Genomic DNA, 19624 nt, shown 5'->3' with positions numbered 1-19624 from the left:
AGAATCTGTCTTAGCTCTTTGGCAAATCTGCTCCTCTCCTGTGGCAGTGTCCTTGCCTTCTGCTGCAAGCTCTTTCCTCCTCAGGTGTTCCAGAGTTTCCCACTCCATTAGTTCTCTTGTTACTGACGCGTCTTCAAAGAGTGGACTAGAATCAGAGACTTAGGCCAGGCTAAGGATCAAGCAGAAGAACTCATGTAAGAGGCGGCACGAAGACAGCTGACCACTCCTCACTTGGTGCCATTGTTTTGCTGCCTCTGGCACACCTTGCTGTGTGACCCCTCAAGCCTCTGTGTCACTCCTGCAAATCATTTCTCAGAGCAGGATGAACAGTGGGCCCCTCAGGCTGGTTGGGTAGGTGTATTGGCTTTCAAAACTCTTTTCTCCGTAGTCCAAAGCAGAAAAGGAGCACCTTCTTCATGACAGGTATGTGGCTTTATCCGCCTGCCCAAGGTGGATGATGACCAGCTTCGTAAGAGATGGTCATTTCCAAACAGGGCCTCTCACAATTCTTTGTCTGAAGTACTGCAGGGTACAGGCATTGGTCTCAGACAGACTGCATTCAGAGCCTGGATCTAGCACTTCCTAGCTGTGCGATCTGGGGCAAATTACTCAGTCTCCCTGATCCATATTACTCCTCCCTGCTGAGAAGATTACAGATAATCTGTCTGAAGCATTTTGTACTATCCAGTCAAAAATTGGAACTCAATAAATAGTGCCTCTTTTGCATTATTGTTATAAGATTATAACTGCCTTCATAGGAATTTGCTATCCAATAACATGCAAAGTGTCTTATAAGCATATGTATTAACATGTTAAATGTTATATGTATTATACACACACATCATTCAAAATAGCTTTTCATTTTCTAAATCAACTCTGTCCAGTAGATATGTAATGTAAGCCACATATGTAATTTAAAATTTTCTAGTAGCCGCATTAAAAAAAGTTAACCAGGTGAAATTAATTTTAATAATACATTTTATTTAACTCAAATATCAAAAGGGCCGGCCCTGTGGTGCAGCAGTTAAGTGCGCATGTTCTGCTATGGTGGCCCGGGGTTCGCCCATTTGGATCCCAGGTGCAGACATGGCACCGCTTGGCAAGCCATGCTGTGGTGGGCATCTCACATATAAAGTAGAGGAAGATGGGCACAGATGTTAGCTCAGGGCCAGTCTTCCTCAGCAAAAAGAGGGGGATTGGCAGATGTTAGCTCAGGTGTTACCTCAAAAAAAAAATTACATTTAATTAATGTAAAAATTACAAGTGAGATTGTATATTCTTTTTATTGTACAAAGTCTTTGAAATCCAGGGTGTATTTCACCCTTACATGATATCTTAATTCAGTTCAAGTGCTTAGTAGCCGTATGTAACTTGTGGCTACTATATTGGACAGCATGTTCGGAATTATGCAAGAAGTAGGGTTTCTGCAATAGAGCCCAAGTTTAGGGAAACCTGTGATAGTATTGTCATCATCCAAACGTTTTGCCTCAGGAATATTAAAGAACACATAGAGCGTGGAGCTTCCTTCACTAGTGCTCCCGAAGGGGGCCTGGGTCAATACTGAAAACATCTAAGTCTTTTACATATGTCACTATAACCATTGTAATCTGTGTTTATAAGTAAGCAGGTGAGACATTGAGTTGACAGTGACAATGAACCATTTACTAGATTCATATTAATTTATTAATTTTCTGGTTTAAAAACTCAAAAATGATATCATTTTGTCTGGCCTCCTTCCTGAGGTGGTTGAACTTCAAGTATTTCAGTATAGGCTGTGCTCGTTGGGCAACGGTTGGCATTCCAACACACTACTGGGTAAGTCTTCTTGGCCATCAGTTATTTTGTGTCCAGAATATTAAATCTTATTTTAATGGTAGCCTAAGCAAAATCTCATTGGGAAGGTATACCTCCTACAAAGATCCATAATACATTCCAAACCAAAGGCTAGTGCTTTAGAGAATATTTGTAGTCATAGATTATAATACTGCTTCTCTCTGATGGTGGGATCATTAAAACTGATTTTATAAATAAAAATTTTATTTTTATAATTTTAAGTAGAAATCAAGCTCGTTAGAATAACTTATTCCAGTTCTGAAGATGTGTCCATCTTTCATATTTATGTGCATTTTAGTTAGATCCTTTTGCGTGCCAGTTGCAGATGTTTATTAGGTTAGTTTAGATACGTGGTTGTGGGGAGTCTTGTGGAAGAGCAAGTTATGCGAGCCAGAGAAGCAGGAGCCTGGTGTGGCTGGGCTTCACAGATGCTGGACCTTAGTCTAATGCAGCAGGAGATGCTTGACAAGACCAGCAAGCCTTGGTGGCCTTCATTCTAGGACTCAGCTCTTTTCTAGGTCATTCTGCTTTTCCTATTTATTCTAACGGATTGTCTCATCTGCTTACTTAGAACTTCAGTTTGTGACACTCATCATGGACTCTTCAGCCCCTGCTGTCAATCTCAGATCCAGCGACTTTGATGGACTCTCTTATTAGTTCTCTAATTTACCACACATGTTCTAGGCAATCACATCACCTGTGAATAGTGATGATTTTATTTTCAATTCTTCTCCTAAGTACACTTAGTTAAATTAAGCATATTAAATTAAATTAAGTATAATTAATTAACTTACAACTTTTAATGGCACTGGCTAGGATCCCAGTACAGTATTGAATGTAAGCAGTGATAGTGGGCATCCTTGCCTTGTTCTTAACTTTAAAATGAAGAGCTTATAACAGATTTTATATCTGTTTATATCACCATTTAAGCATGATGTTTACTGTGGGGTTTTGGGGAGAATCTATTAGATTATGGAGGTTTCTTTTTATTCCTGTGGGTGAAGTTTTGTTTTGTTTTGGCATAATTACACCTTTTATTAGGAAAACTGAAACAAAAATAGAACAACAAGCATCAAGGTTTATATAATGTAGGTTAAGGAAAGGCTTTGGACACAGGTTTCTATTGTAGGCATTATAAGTTGTATGATATCCCTGACTCTGCATCATATATGTTAGTATCACATTCATCATATTAGCATATTAGCAGTACCTTTGGAAAGGTTGTGATTTTTTTCAAAAGGCAGAAATTTGAGACTTTAAAATTTTTATAAGGCTATACCGGAACATTGGAAGGATAGACTAGTTATGATTTTTAAAATGAAATTGTTATTATATATTTTTAACTTACCAAATTTTGATGGATTAATGCAATTTTGTTTACATAAAATTGATATCCTCTCCCTTTTTCTCTCTCTCTCCCTCCCTCTTTCTCTCCCTTTCTCCTTTTCTCTTTCTCCCTCCCTCCTTCTCCCCCTTTTTCCCTTCCTCCATGTCCACCTCTTGCCCTCTGTTTTAAAAATTGACTTTTTTCTTGAGATAATTGCAGAATTACATGCAGTTATAAGATGCAATACAGAGAGATTGCTTGGTGACATTTTGGAAAATGATACATACGATCACAATACAGATATTGACCCTGATGCAATGCACTGATCTTACTCAGGTTTCCTCAGTTTTATTTGTACTCGTGTGTGTGTGTGTGTGTGTCTATGTGCGTATTAAGGTCTTTTCAATTTTATCACCTGTGTAGGTTGGGGTGTTTGAATTTTACCAAATGCCCTTCCTAAATCTATTGAGATAATCAGAGATTTTTTTCTTTATTCTGTTATATGTCTTGAGTTGCATTACTAGATTTTTCTTTTTTTCCAGTTTTATTGAGATATAATTGACATATAACATTGTATAAGTTTAAAGTGTACAACATAATGATTTGACAGATGTATGTATTGTGAAATGATTGCCGCAAGTTTACTTAACATCTATAACCTCACATAGTTACAAATATTGTTTTTGTGGATGAGAACTTTCAAGATCTACTCTCTTAGTAACTTTCAAATATACAGTACAGTGTTAGCTATAGTCACCATGCTGTACATTACATGCCTAGAGCTTATATATCTTATAACTGGAAGTTTGTACCTGTTGGCCACCTTCATTGCTAGATTTTTCTAATTTTAACCATCTCTGCACTCCTGGCATAATTCCGGTCTCTCTATACCTTGAGACTTTGAGCTTCTCTATTTCCTAGGTCATATTTTGGAGACTATAATTGTGGTTGAACCTATATATGTTTGCCTGGGTGGAGCTTTCCAGGTTGGGTTGTCTCTAAGGCTATTGGCATCCTGTAGATTAGCATCTCTGGGTCAAATATTCACTCCTGTTCCACTCTTTTCTGGTCAGTGGTTGGTGGGGGCCTGTGTGTAGTGTGATAGAAAATATGATTGCTTAGGGCTGGGTTATCATCGGGGCTGTGGGGGTTGCGTGTACTGTAATGGTCTAGCTACTAGAACATGTATCTTATGACAGTGTTTCCACCCTTCCTATGGATAATATAATATTTTGTAAAGTGCATTTGTTCTCTTACTAGTGAACCTGATGGAAACCTATTCCATTTTGATACCTCATGTTTTAACAGGGCCCAGTGGCCACCACTGGAGACAGTATTGCCTAGGGGTTAAATATGCGGGCTTGGGGTTTCAGAGACCTGGCCCTGCCTGGCTCTAGGCACATTTCAGAAACTCTGTGCCTTAGTTTACTGACTATAAAATAGGGATAATAATTTTAAACTGACAAAATTGTTGAAAGAACTCAAGAATTGTATGTAAATAATGTTTAACACAATGCCAGGCACTTAGTAAATATTCAATGGCTGTAGCTATTATTTCTCTTCCTTTTGTTTCTTATACTCCAGACTAAGGTAGAGGATGCTCCTGCATGCCTAATGCACCTAGGACTCCTACTCATCCTTCAGGTCTGAACTCTGATACCACCTTCTCAAGACCGTCTTTCCTGACACTCCAGACTGTCATGGCAGTCTGCTCCTTTCCCTCATGCACACTTCTCCGGTTGTAGTCACACACATATATGTGAGATTTTCTAATTAACTTGGTCCTCTTCTGCCAGAGTGTTAACTCTGCAAGAGCAGGAACCATGTCTGTTTCTGCCCACTCTTGCATCCCCTTACTGTAAGCTTGGCACACAAGAAGGAGCCCATAAAAGGAAGCTTTTATTATTATGTGTATTATTTTAGTTATTACTAAACCAAAGGAGATGGAATCCAGTCTGCTCCCTGTACAGTGGGGGAAACTGAGGCCCAGGGAGGTGAGGTAGCCTTTCCACATGTAACCAGTATACTGCATTCAATACAGTGTTGGGTGGTGACAGAGTCCTGTACCTAGACCTTATCAGGTACACAAAGCCAGGGGTTCAGTTTCATTTATACTGTGGGAGATGGTGTTGGGGGATAGTAATGGGTTTTCGCAACAAAATGGGGTTCTGAAGACCTCTGGGCAGGTCATCAGAAATCTAAAGTTAGAAGTCAAGCCCCACTGGAGAGGGCCTCAAGTATCAGTGGACTCTCAGCATGGCTCTGACAAGTGTTTGTCAAGTGCCTGTCTGGCCTTCTCTGGTGGTTTTATTGGGTGGCCCACATGTGCAGTGGCTCTCACTCAAGGGTATCTTAATGGAGGTGTTTGGCTTCTGCCATGCGAGTGGTTCCAATTCTGGAGCACTGGTATTTGGTTTTAGAATGTGCTGTGTGGTGGCCAAGCCAGGATTAGTTGCATCCCCTGACTCCTAGTTCAGTGACTTTCTTTTTCCACTACATCAGTCTGACCCTTTTAATAACAATGTGCCCGATATGGGGGCAAACCCATGACCTGAAGATTAAATGTCTCGGGCCCTACAAGTGAACCTGGCAGGCAACACAGGCTGAAGTATTTCTTTCCTTTCCCTGCACCCTGCCTGCTCAAATACATACTTTCAAGATACCAGCTTCTCTTTCCTCTTTCACGCACTTGGCAAAGTCCGGCTGGGACTCTCCTCTTCATCTGCAGCAACTTGTTTCCCCTGTTTTCTTATGAAGTATAAACCATCATTTCCTGGACCATCAGATGCTGTGTATTGAGTGCCCCAGGGAACACGGCTGTGAGCTTGATCCTGGACCATGCAGTAGTCCAATACGGGGTGGGATCCTCATCGCCTAAAAATACTTAAGCAGGTGTATAAATATGTATGGCTATGAGCTCTGGGAGCCCACAGGAGCTGCATTCCTATGCCAGCACGGACGCAAAACATCACGCACCTCTGTGTAAAGCACTCTGACACACTGATGGTACTCAAAGAGGTCTGGACAGTTTATCTTGTAGCAGACCAAATGTGGCACATATGTGAAAATATCTATGTTTCTAGAGAAAGGAAACCAAACACAGTAGAGTGGGTTCACTTAGTTCTTTAGTAGGAAGCTCCTTCCAGATTCATCCAAGTTTCTGTGACCTCTTTAAATGGATGAGGGTTTCTTGACTTAGGGCGCATTAACTCTTATAATTATGTTCAAAATTTTTTGTGTAAGTACACATGTGTTTATTTCTGGAGAGAGGGGCCAGCATCCCTCATCTGATTCTTAATGGTGTCAGTGTTACAAAAAGTTAAGAATCATTGAATTAGACCAGGGCTAGTCAGCGTAGCATTTGCCCAATTGTTGTCTCAAGTCCTATTTATTCACATGGGTAGGGTCCAACATTGTTCTTGCAGGGCTACGTTGAAAAATCATTCCCATGGAAGAAAATGAAGAAATACCTAAGTGCGCTAATATTTCATAATCTTACATTCTAAGACCATTTAGTTTTATTTCTGAGATGACAGAGATACTAATCCTTTTATTCCTTCCTTCCTTCTGGACTAGGGAGTCAGTCTAGTCTTTCCAATTCCTGGGGTTTTCACATTATGTCTTAAAGAGATAAGTCAAGTTTGTCCCTGCTACTATTTCTCAGTTTAGATGAGCCAATGTTAGAGACATCTTTTCCCCTCTGGCAGCCTCTCTGACTTCTCAGTCCTGTAAATCCCGCTCTTGGCTTCCCTCCATTCTCCCTATTATGTTTGGCACTTCTGAGACCCATTGACTGGCTGGCCCTTTAACAGCTGACGCTGCCCTTGGGTGATGCTCACCTTGGTTCCCTGATGTTGTTTAAATCAAAATAATATATGACTTTCGACATTGAATACAATGAATTCAAAAAGACCCAAAATGAATTAAAAGTAAACTCGTGGTACTAAGAGTTAGAGATAAACGTGAGTCTCCACTTTTGCTCTTCTCCACTTGCAACTCTCATTCCTTAGAGGCAATAATCCTTAGTGTTTCTATCGGCGGCTTCTGCTGTTTCTCTCCACATTTCTAAAATAGCTGATTTATATTGCTGTTTTTAATATTAAAATTTTTGATATTCTCTCTCGATTTTCTAAAATGGAAAAAGACTTAGCTCCTTTACACACTCTTCCTCTACAAATACTTTCTTTTCCTCCCCTTCTCCCAATATTTTATAACATAGTTTTTAAGTAAAGGTAGCTTCAGAAACTAAAATTGGAAGAAAAGCTAAAATCAAAAACCTTTTCAGAGCTCTTATTATTATGACCATATGTATATTTACTGCAGAACTATGTCATGCTATGATTACGCTTCCTCTCTGTGTAGCTTTTTGTCAATCATTTTGTTAATCATTTGTTAATAATTTCCTTGGTTTTCTGTTTGCTTCCATATAGTTCTCACTATTTTATTCTCATTCCCTCGGTAAAAAATTTTATTTAGGTGATGATGTTAGGTTTTTATTTTGAGCCCTTTGTCTTTGTGCTCCAGTTTAGAGTAATTGCTTCCTTCAATGTCAACCTGGAAGTGTCCTTTAGTTCTCTCTTGTATTGGATCCCTTTTTTCTTGGACATCAAATCTCTTTCTTTGTTGAATTTCACCTTCGTTTTGAAGGACAAGACAGTATGAGTGGAAAATCTTTTGAGACACTGCGTATCAGAAAACATTTTGGCTTAATTTTATTTAATTGATTATTGATTACTGTATTGTTGATTGTCTCAGTCAGAGTCTATTTAGGAAAATAGTGTTTACACTAAGTAATTCAACAGAAGGAATTTAATAGGAGAAACTAACTTTAAGGTGAAGGAAGAGCTGAAGTGCCAAATAAAAGAGTAAGGTAAGCCAGAAATTAGCAACAGCAAAAAATTATTACCACCTCTAGAGCTAGAAGGACCAGGGAAGAGAGTTTTACCAGGACCCAAGAGTTGGGGCTGCTCATTAGGAGCTAGAAGTGTGGAAGAAAAGCAGCCTCTGCCAGAGATGCAACCTAAGGCAGAGAGAGAAAGGGAGAAATATCCTGGCTTTTCCCTTCTTCCTGGCTCTTCCACCAGTGTTTCTTGTTGGCTGAACCAACCAGAAGTCAGCTGACAGGGAAATGCAGCCTGAAGGATTCATCCTCCTTTGACATAGAGCAGAACGAAGCAGATGTAGAGAGGGAAATGAATTGGAAACCAAATAGGCAGACAGTTGGCTCACTGGTGTTCTGAAATTTCACAGTGCTGTGTCTTGGTGAGGGTCTTTTAAAATCTTTGTGCTGGTCACTTTGCTTTTTCTGGAAATTTTAAAGTTAGATGTCGGCTCTCCCCAGTTGATTCTCTAATTTTCTCTCTTCTTTTCCAACCCTGCCTTTTTCTTTTACTTTCTGAGAGATTGCCTCAACTTTATCTTCCAAACTGTCTATTGAATTTTTGATTTCTGCTACCATATTTTTAATTTCCAAGAGCTCTCTCTTGTTCTCTGAGTGCCTCTCTTTTTAAAAAATAGTACCCTGACTTGGTTTCGTGGATGCGGTATCTTATCTTTCTAAGTGTAACCTTTTATCCGTGCTAGAATATGCTTCTTTTACATTTTAACTTATTGGAAGTTGGGATTCGTTTTATAATTGGTGTGCTGTCATCATTTAATAAGTAGAATTTTTTTCCCTAAGGGCGCATAAAACAAAGATGCTTCTTGCAATTGATGGTATCTTACGTTTGCTGAGATAAGGGTGTTTTTTTGTTTGTTTGTTTTCTTTTACTTCCTGCATTGCCTATTTCTTTCAGGTTCCTTTTTTTAAATATTAATTTTGACTTCTTTCTCTTTCATAATACAAGCTTTTCTTAAATTGTTGGTAATTCTTAGCTGTCTGTTTATATTTAGGGGTGAGCCACTAAAGAGCTCTCCAGAAGCTCTGTGTGTACTGGAACTTGTCTAGTGCTGGACTTTATTGTAGGGTGAAAGATGTCAAGCTAGCTTTTTCAAAAAGGGTCGTCCCAAACATGATTATCTGGAGATTGTTTCTCTTAGGCTGGTCAGTTTCACTAAAGAATTCTCCTCCAAACCCTTCCTTAGGGTCATAAGGCTGCCCTGCCCAGAGTGGGAGAGTCTCATCTTTAGGATTGTAGACTTTTCACTTAAACCTCATTTCCACTTTTATGCTTCACTCAATCTCCAGCTGTTCCTGGTACCCATTCAGATCTTCTTTGCGTCAACATCTTCAGACAATAAATCTCCTGTCTTCTGCCTGGATGGGAAAGGGCACTTTCTTCTCTGTGTAAGGTTTAGGGGTGGGAGACATCTGACTTTTAAGTACTCCTTATACAGACTTTCAACTAATCCCGCTATTGTCAACGCCACTGCATCCCTACCTCCAGAGGTAACTGGTGTCTCCAATGCTGGAGCCTCTGGGCTGGGATTTTTTGCTTCTTGTTGGAGTTCCCTGCCGTGCTCCTGTGCACACTTCGGTTTTAGTTTTTCAGGTGTATTGGGTCCCCAACTGGGTGTATTCCAACTTCCAAAATTTTGTTGAGGTTTCTCATCTACTATTTCTTTCCTATACTCTCTTGACTTGTGAGTTTACACCTTAAAAAATTCATTTATTGTTGTTGTACTGGGGATTTTGAAGGGAATGAGTGTTTAAATGGCTGTGATTTACCAGAAGCCTCTCTGGATTGTTAAATCTAGTACCATGCAAGTGTTCAGAGATGGTGGTGCCATCTTGTTTTCTTTGGTGGGGACATGGTGGTGGTGGTAATCTTGTTACATTCAAAGCAAGGAAGGAAGAGGGAAAGAGAGAGTATGTGTTTGAGAGAGGGAGCCAGCATGTTTCTTTTGGTGCAAAATGTTCTAGCTCCTTTAGAAATTCCCATTTGGTTATCCCTCCCAGTAGCTACTTTTTCTTGATTTGCCAGCTCAGTGCTTGCCTTCTTACCCCCATGTTTACAACAATACTTCCTCACTAAGGAGAGGGTTGTTCTGTTACAGGTTTGTCATCCTTGTGGATGAAGATCTTATCTTACTTTATGTCCAGGGCTAGCCTGTGTCCCTTAGTATAGTTCTTATGCCAGTTTCCTTTGAAAAAGGAACATATAGGCCAGTTCCAGTGGCCTAGTGGTTAAATTCAGTGTGCTCCACTTCAGTAGCCTGGGTTTGGTTCCCAAGTGCAGACCTACACCACTCGTCTGTCAGTCGTCATGCTGTGGTGGCAGCTCATATACAAAAAAAAAAAAAAAAAAAAGAGGGGGACCGGCCTGGTGGTGCAGAAGTCTGCACGTTCTGCTTCAGTGGCCCAGGGTTCGCAGGTTCAGATCCTGGGTGCGATGCTCGTTAAGCCATGCTGTGGCAGGTGTCCCACATATAAAGTAGAGGAAGATGGGCACAGATGTTAGCTCAGGGCCAGCCTTCCTCAGCAAAAAGAGGAGGATTGGCAGCAGATGTTAGCTCAGGGTTAATCTTCCTTAAAAAAAAAAAGGGGGAAGATTGGCAGTGGATGTTAGCTCAAGGGGAATCTTCCTCAGTGGAAAAAAAAAAAAGAAAAAGGAACATATGTAGGAACATCATCTAGGAATCCTGTTGCCACTGTACATAGAAGTTTAGGTTTTAAAGTGGATTTTTAAGAAGCCAAGTAAACTCAGTTTTAAGGTTAAAAAATGGGATATTTACATAAAAATAATTGGACCTATTTGTGTCCTGGCAGGTTATTGTAATTTATCACAATGTAGTGGTAGCAATTTATACCCTTTCTAGAATCTATTAGAACTCTTTCGTTGTAAAACAAAATACTTCAGAAAAAAGTTGAAGAAGATTTGAAGACATAAACTTGTTGAGAGGGTGCCAGTGTGGGGCTCGGTTACCTTCTAAAGCTAGTTTTGATAGCAGAGCCCATCTCTGAAAAGGACCCACCCCTAATAATCTTCAGTGTTGCAGACAGCATCATTCTAGAGCCGAAGACAATCCAGCTGGCAAAGGAGCTTTCGGAGAGAGAGAAGAGCTCCTGACCTTGGACTAGTTCAGTGGACTTGGGCTGAGAAAGCCCTTGGTTGGGTCCCTTTACTTCTTAGGGCTTCTTCCTCTGCTGTAAAACCAGAGGTTTGGGCCACCACCTCAAGGGGCTTTCCCATTCCCAGGTTTCTGTTATTGCATGTTGAAAGTGTTTGTCTAACTTTAGTCTTAATTTAGAGGCTGCATTTCATTGTCATTATGTGAGTATGGAACTTATCCTTTACTGAAAAATCACAGCGTAGCCATCATCACAAACCCACCTCCTCTCCTGCCCTCCCCGCCCATTTTAGGAGAATTTTATGACAATAAAGTATTCTGCTGCTGGTAACATTACATCAGAGAAGTTTCTTGGACATTTTCCTTACTCCAACTTTCCAATACAAAGGATCAACTTTTCTTCAGCTCTGAACTGGTCACCATTCTATGGCATGTAACTGTATATGCAAAACTCTCGTTTATGTCCCCAAATTAAGTGATTGCAATCTTCTGTGTCCCAGTTTGCATTTGCAGAGATGCAGCTGCAAGTGTAGTTTTGCAAACACAAAATTAGAGCCTAGTTTTTAAGAGTGGATCAGAAGCGTTTTTTTAGTATTTCTCCAATTAATCTCAGAGATGGCTTTTTTTTGGTGGTTGTTAAAGAAAAGTGTTTTAGTTATAAAGAATGTGTGAAGTCCATTTTTTATGAAATAATGCTGCATCCTTAGTACTTTGGCTTTCAAATTCAGTTTCATAACTCTTAATGCGACCTCTGTTCTTGACTTCGGGTAGATTTTGGTAAATGCTGTTTTTATTTCTAACCAGGTATTCTGAGCAGGGGTGATTTTATAATCTTGGATATTTGCTCGTTTGAGGTTAGCGGGCCACCCATAGCTTGTTTTTTCTCCTTATTTCGTAGTTGAGAAATTGACTAATTAAACAAATACTTCGGCAGTGTTCGACGCACAGCAGTATTGTTGAGAGATGGGATGTGTCTGTGGGCTTTCCCTCTCTCCCAGGTCTTCCTCTGACGCTCAGAAATGAAATGGGAGCCTGAGAAGCAGGCGGTTTATCTAGCCAAGGTATTTGAACAGAGACAGGGTTTAATAAATCATTGTTTAGATAGGCCAGACATTACATTTTGGAAAGGCCAAAATGTTCAAAAACAACGCTCTCGTTTCCTTCAATGAGGGGAAGGCCAGGCAGAAAAGCTGCTTAAACCAGCTTGGGTTTTGACACTGGTTTTGCCCGTTAGCAGCGTGGGAGGTGACATCCCTTGAAAAGTTATCAGATCATCAATAAAATCTTGGCCAGACACTTCACCCCCTCTTGTCTTACATAATATCATTTAATTGGAACTGTATACTCTTACTGAAATTTTAAAAAGTTAGCTAGTCAGTGAGACTAATGAAGGAAAAAAGATACAAGCCATATTCGCCCCCTCCCTGTGCACAGGCAGGCTTCTGTGTCTGCTGGAGCTCTATCGGAATAGCAGACTCCCCCTCTGCACTCCCATCCCCCGCATGCCCTCGCCTCTTTCTTTAAAGTCAGCCAAGGAATAATTTGTCCAAATGAAAAGGCTCTTTCAGGCACTGGACGGCTTTGCTAATTGTATTTGAAAGAATAAAAGCAAACCACAAGTAAGCTTTTAACAAAAGAAATATAATGAGTTCACATACCAACATATTAATAAGATTAGTTTTATTAGAAAAATGTAATCAGGCGGACCGGGCACTGCAAGAGGAATGGCTTGTTAAAAGCCTTTCTTTTTTTCCAGCTAAAGAATTGTCAGTTGGCTTTCAAAATGTTTAAATAAAGATGTACTGAAATCTAAAAAAATACATCGCTTTCATTTTCTTGAAATAAAAAGGAAAATTGCTTTAAAATTGTTTATTCCTGTAACTTTTAAATCAGCTTTAGTTGTGCTAAATTCGAATATTTAAAAAACTTGAGAATCTTCTGATTAAAGTATTTTTTGTCTCATTGTACATGAGTATCCATTTGTTTGTGATTGTGACATATTGGCAGGTGTGGATTTATTAATTGCAAAAATCCTATTGAACTGGTACAATTTGAAAATGCTCAAAGAAGAACCCCACTACCTATGAAAAATAACTTTTCCACGCAATAGGCTTCATTCTGACCTTTCAAAAGACAATCACTGGGTGGTTTTTTTCCCGTTATGTGCCATGATGTAATTTCAGTTAGAAAGATATCTTGCAATAATGGTGCCAATATACTCAAATATGCATGACTGAAATAGCAATGCAGTGTGGAAATACGTTTCACAATTGAAAGACTAGGCTGTTTTACTTTTTTTTTTTTCCCTCTGTATTGTCACTGTATGGAGTGGAAGGGTGTTTCAGTGCATTTGGCCAAATTCTTCACAATGGAAACACAAATTAAATACTTTTTAGAATAGTCAGATCACTTAAAATATGGACTGTGGACACATTGGCAGTTCAGCTTGCAGAAAGAGCATGCATCAGCTTTAACAATTGTATCCATTAGCATAAATGAAGGCGCACAGGGCAAAATCCTAGGGGCTGAAAGGCTCAGATTTCTTTTTTCTGCCTTTCTCCCTGCTTCCCATGCCTCTGTGCTCCTGGGGCCTCAGAGTCTCAGCATCCTTCTTTTTCTACTTGGTGAGGAACTCATTTACACAAAGATGTTGGGGTTTCAGTAAACCAGCTTTACCAGGACATTGCATTCAAATGACAAACCTGGAAAAGCAAAGCTTAAAGTCAGCGAACCTAGAGGTGGTATTTTGCTGTGAGGTGGAGGAGATGAGAGAGTATCTCTTATGCCAGGATTCATTCTTTCTATAAAAGAGCTCTGCTTGGGACACATTGCTTTAGTTAGACCACCCCACAGCTAGAGCAGTGTGGTACTTTCAGAACTTCAACTCCCTAGCACGAAGCTTTGCATTTTACCAATAGAGCAGCAGCAAAAGGACTCTGCATTTCACATAATTTGACAGGAACCAGAAAGGAATGCCCGTATGTTCAGCCTTCCAGCTTGGAAGAAGGGAGGCTTCCAGGCCCCTGCCAGCTTCCTTGGTCACTGCACTAACAGAGGACTCTGGTGTTTGACGCTGACAGCAGCCACAGGTCTTTAAAGTCCTGAGGCAGAGTTCTGCTTCATAAGGCCTGGCCATTGATGCTGCTTTCCGTGTGGGTGGATGTGGCAGAGAAGCCCAAGGTAGTGGTTCAATAAATATTAATTGATGGGCATTAAAACAATCAGTGACCCCAGGGCATGCCACCTTATGTGCCAGAGACTTTAATCTGTGAAATGGAGAAAACCACAATGAGTTGCTCTTGGAAGTTATGAAAAATGATTGTAAAGGGGTTTTATAAGCTTAAGCGCTTTGAGTGATAGCGTCCAAAGAAAACAGCCCTAGCAGCTGAGAGCAGAACATCCCCAAGGCCCTGCAAGCAGTGTGCAGTAGCAGTTTTAAATGACATCTTTTCTGGGGTCCAGCCAATTGGTAAAACAGGGGAACTAGAATAATATATTGCTGGGGACTCAACCCCCTTCCCAGTTATGAAATTCGAAAGTAGCTCAAGCTGTAGGAAATTATTTTGGATTAGTCTTTATCTTCTGATTTTTTCTTTCCCCTCCCTGGAGTGAGCTTGCTTCATTTTGTAAAGTTCTAAAAAGCTTGCTCTCACAGGCTTTGATTTGGGGGTAGGGAAGAGGTGAGCAGAGGATTTTTTTTTGAGGACCTTTATTAGTTATTTTTTTTTACCCTGTTATCCCTTTGTGGGATGATTAGTAAATCACTGAAGTCAGATAGCTGTGTTTCTAGCCTATCCCAAAGATCTTACAGAGGTTTAATTTATTAGTAAACAGTCCTGCGTCAGACTGGCACCCTAGTTTGCGCCTTGTTGCCCTGTGAGTTACAATTATTTCAATTTTAGGCTGTTTTTCCTTTCCTGTACTCAGCAGTGACATATATTTATGGTAATCATGTGTCCAGGAATTTCTAGGGTAGAACAGATTTCAGATTCGGTTCATAGGCCCTCTAGGTGCGCGTGTATTCTTGTTGATTGCTTGACCCCATGAATTGCCATGCATACAGTTGAACCTGTAGATGGTTATTGATTGAGCCGCTATGCATACCATCGCCCGCTTACCAAGCCCCTCCTTTGGGCAAGGCATTCTGCTGGGTCTTGTGAGGACAATTCAGCACCTGTGTGCGTTGCTCTTGAAGGATGGATAAGAAGAGATGGGTACAGATGAGCCTCTTAAGTGAGGCAAATGCAGGGAATCCAAGCTCAGAAGTACGAATGCATCAGACACATCTGGGGAATAGTGAGCAAAATAACTAGGCTTGACTGGAGGGATTTCATAGAGAAGTGATTTGGAAAAGTCTCTCTTTTTTGAAACTTGCTCCTCCTTGGCTGTCAACACACCCCCGTCTCCAAGTTCTCTGCCTACATTGCAGACTTCGTAGTTTCCTTTCATGACTCCTCTTTTCCACTTGCTCCACAAATATTAGTGTTTCCCAGGGTTCTTCCCTTGTCCCTTTTCTCTCTAAACACCATTTCTGGACAGCTCCTCCACTTGCTTGGGTGGGATGTTCACCTCTATGTGAATAAGACCTAAATTTATATCTCCAACTCCAGCCTTCCTCTGAGTGGCAGGCCCCCACTTCCAATTTCCCACTGGCACCACTGCCTGTCTGTGTCTACCTGTCTCATCCTTTCATTGGGAACTGCTCCATTCTGGACCAAGCCTAGAGGGGGAGTCAAAGAGGATGGGAGTTTGAGTTCAAAGAAATTGTTCAGCACACAGAAGGAAGTGGGAAGTAGGAGATTGTAGTCAAAAACAGATTTTCAAGGATTTTCAAAGTAGAACAGTTCCAGGTGATGATAAGATCTCGGGTCTTGCTACTCAAAGGGTGGTCTATGGACTAGCGGTATCAGCATCACTTGGGAGATTGTAGAAATGAGGAGTCTTCGTGCCCCATCCCTCAGACCTACTGGATCTGAATCAGAGTCTGCACTTGAACAAGATTCTTGGGTGAACTGTACACACTTTATAGTCTGAGCATTGTTCTAGGGTGTGTGCATGAGAGTGAGTTCATGAAATTGAGTGGAGTTGAAATACACTGAATAATGGTGATTAGGGAACCAAGAAGCTAGGGTGTGGAATGAATGGCAAATGCACAAGGACGCTGAAATGGCCCAGGATGAATGCAATAATGTGGGTGGAGAGGAAGAATGTGAGCTGACTGGCAGTCTCCTTAATGCATTCATTATGCCCTGGGAGTGAGGGAGGGTCCTTGGGTCAGATGACAGTGATATTTGATGTCTCAGTTCTTTGATAAGAGGGTCTGTGATTAGGATTTCGCCCCTTTAAGTTCTTTGTCTCAGCTCTTACAAACATACAGCAGGTCCTTAAATGATGACAAATTGACTTTCTGAGCAGTGATATAAGCCTTTTTTTCTGGCTTTATGTCAATTTACAGATTTTTTTTTTAAAGCAAACCTGGAGCTGACTTTAACAATCTGGTATCCAATATTACCTTTTTCCTCCTTTGATCTTATTTTCTTGACAGTTAATTAAAAATGTGTTTGTCAGGGCAAACGTCCTCATTCTTTTTTCTCCCTCCTGATATGTAATAACATCTTGGAAATCTTATTCATCTTAGAGAAATCGTAAGAAGTCTTTGGAAGGAGAGGCTGATATACTTGGTGCTGCATCCCTGGGTGTGAGTTTGGCCTTTAGGGAGGTGCCTTGAATGATAAACAAGTTAGGACTGATGATGAAGGTGCTGGTTTGGAGTGAGGACACCTGAGTTCCACTTGCAGCTCTGTCTTACTATCCATGCAGCATCGAGTGAATCAGGCAACTATTGTGGGCTTCAGTTTCTCCTTCACACAATACGCTGGTTGGACTATGTGAGCTATAAATTCCCGTCAAGTTGTAAACTTTTGTGACTCTGTCATTCTTTTAGGCTGTTAGGAATGCTTGTGAGGTTAAAATAATGCAACTCCCAGGGCTGGCCCCGTGGCCGAGTGGTTAGGTTCGCGCACTCCGCTGCAGGCGGCCCAGTGTTTCGTCGGTTCGAATCCTGGGCGCGGACATGGCACTGCTCGTCAGACCACGCTGAGGCAGCGTCCCACATGCCACAACTAGAGGAACCCACAACGAAGAATACACAACTATGTACCGGGGGGGCTTTGGGGAGAAAAGGGAAAAAATAAAATCTTAAAAAAAAAAAATAATAATAATGCAACTCCCTAAGACATATACCCAGGGGTCTCTCTTGTATTGTGGCCAATATACTTATTAAGCTCAGTATCATTCCACCTTTCAAAATATTGGGGGTATCTCCATGATTCAAAATCGTGATGCATCTGCATCTAGAAAACTCTGCATCATTTTGGTAACTTTCTTAAGAGGAATGAGTCTCCTCACATTCATAGAGTATGTTAGCCCTAAACGTTTTAAAAAAGAAATAGAGTATCTTTTAGTTGCCCAAGGGAGTGAAACAATTTTCTTTTGGAATAGACTCAAAAAGATCAGTCTCTTCAAAAAGTGTAATAAGGTGAAGCATGATCCAACCTTGTGAAGACTATTGGGCATCTCTGGAAATTTGAAGACAACTGAATTCTCCAACTGTGGACCTGAAGGGGTACTTTCAGGATAATTACAAGGAATGACTATTTTTCCTGGTAGTTAGTAAGCATGTGAAACTCGTTACTTGCATAGTTTCCATAAGCTGTATTACAATGGATTCCAAAATGATTTAGATCAGTTCATTATGATGGATCCCAAATGGGATTAGGGGTGCGTCGATTGTTTGGTGTGTTGCCCTATTCTTTGAGGTTGATACTTGAGATCTACAAATAGCTTTCTTTAAAAAAATCATTGGTTGAAAAGTTAAAAAAAATTTGATTCAATGACAGAAAACACAGAACTGGACTAGACAAAACATGCGTATTGACCTTATTATTATGTATTTTCATATGTTCTAATAGCACCAATTGTGGAAAAGTTTCCACAATTTTCCAGGCTTGGATTAATAAACATTAATAGATTAATAAAGAAAACTTTTTGTTGTGCGAAATTTTAAATATATATAACAATAGGGAGCCCAGCAGAGTGAAGCTCCATGTCCCTGTCACTCAGCTTCAACAATTATCAACTCAGTCTAATTTCATCTGTAACCTTTTCTCCACCCTCGCTCCAAGTCCCTGATAATTTTGAAACAAATCCAAGGCGTCCTCATTTCATCTGTAAATATTTTTGTGTGTATCTAAAAGATAGGGCTCTTTATTATTTTGTTAAAATAAAATTTATATACAATGGAATCCATAGCTCTTACTTGTACAGTTTGATCAGCTTTGATAAATGTGTATGTCTATGCAACTACCACTCCAATCAAGATGTAGGAGATTTGCATGACTACATACAGTTCCTTCGTGTCCCTTTCCAATCAATTCCCACCCCTATAAGCAACCACTCTCCTTCCCCCCCCCCGATTTATTGAGGTACAATTGACGAATAAAATCGTATAAATTTAAGGTGTAAACATAATGATTTGACACACGTATATATTGTGAAATGATTACCACAATAAAGTTAGTTAACATATCCATCATCCATCACCTCATATAGTTATCCTTTTTTTGGTGGTGAGAACATTTAAAATTTACTTTCTTAGGAAATTACAAGTATACAATACAGTATTCTTAACTATAGTCACCATGCTGTACATTAGATCCCCAGAACTTATTCATCTTATAACTGAAAGTTTGTACCCTTTGACCAATATCTCCCCATTTGCCCCACACTCCAGCCCCTGGCAAACTATTTCATTCAACTCTGTTTCTATGAATTTGACTTCTTTAGATCCCAACATATAAGTGAGATCATACAGTATTTGACTTTCTCGGTCTAGCTTGTTTCACTTAGCATAATGCCCTCCAGAGTCATCCATGTTGCCACAAATGGCAGGATTTCCTTCTTTTTTATGGCCAAATAACATTGTGCACATATATATATATATAAAAATATGCAAATATATCTCATTTTCTTTATCCATTCATCTGTTGACAGACACAGGTTGTTTCCATGTTTTGGCTATTGTGAATAATGCTGCAGTGAACATGGGCTGCTGATATCTCTTTGAGATACTGATTTCATTTCCTTCAGATATATACCCAGAAGTGGAATTGCTGGATCATATGGCCGTTCTATTTTTAACTTTTGAGAAAGCTCTATACTGTTTTCCATAAAGGCTGTATCAATTTACATTCCCACCGACAGTGCACATGGTTTCCTTTTTCTCCACATTCTCTCCAATGCATGTTATCTCTCTCTCTCTTCTTTGAAAAATAATAACCGTCCTAACAGGTGTGAACTGATATCTCATTTTGGTTTTGATTTACATTTCCTTGATGATTAGTGATGCTGAGTACCTTTTCATGTACCTGTTGGCCATCTGTATCTGGCTCCCTT

The 19624-nt window shown here is 40.1% G+C and overlaps 1 protein-coding gene across 4 annotated transcripts in view; it reads left to right on the top strand.

Moving 5' to 3' along the window:
* The window catches only part of NPR3 (natriuretic peptide receptor 3), a 70789-nt gene that overhangs the window by 23351 nt on the left and 27814 nt on the right, over positions 1–19624 (top strand). The window lies entirely within an intron of this gene.

This window comes from Equus caballus, chromosome 21 (genome assembly GCF_041296265.1).
Source record: "Equus caballus isolate H_3958 breed thoroughbred chromosome 21, TB-T2T, whole genome shotgun sequence".
In the NCBI taxonomy this organism is placed as follows: domain Eukaryota; kingdom Metazoa; phylum Chordata; class Mammalia; order Perissodactyla; family Equidae; genus Equus; species Equus caballus.
The sequence above is the reverse complement of the archived record's forward strand: the minus strand, read 5'-3'. Positions and strand labels throughout refer to the sequence as shown.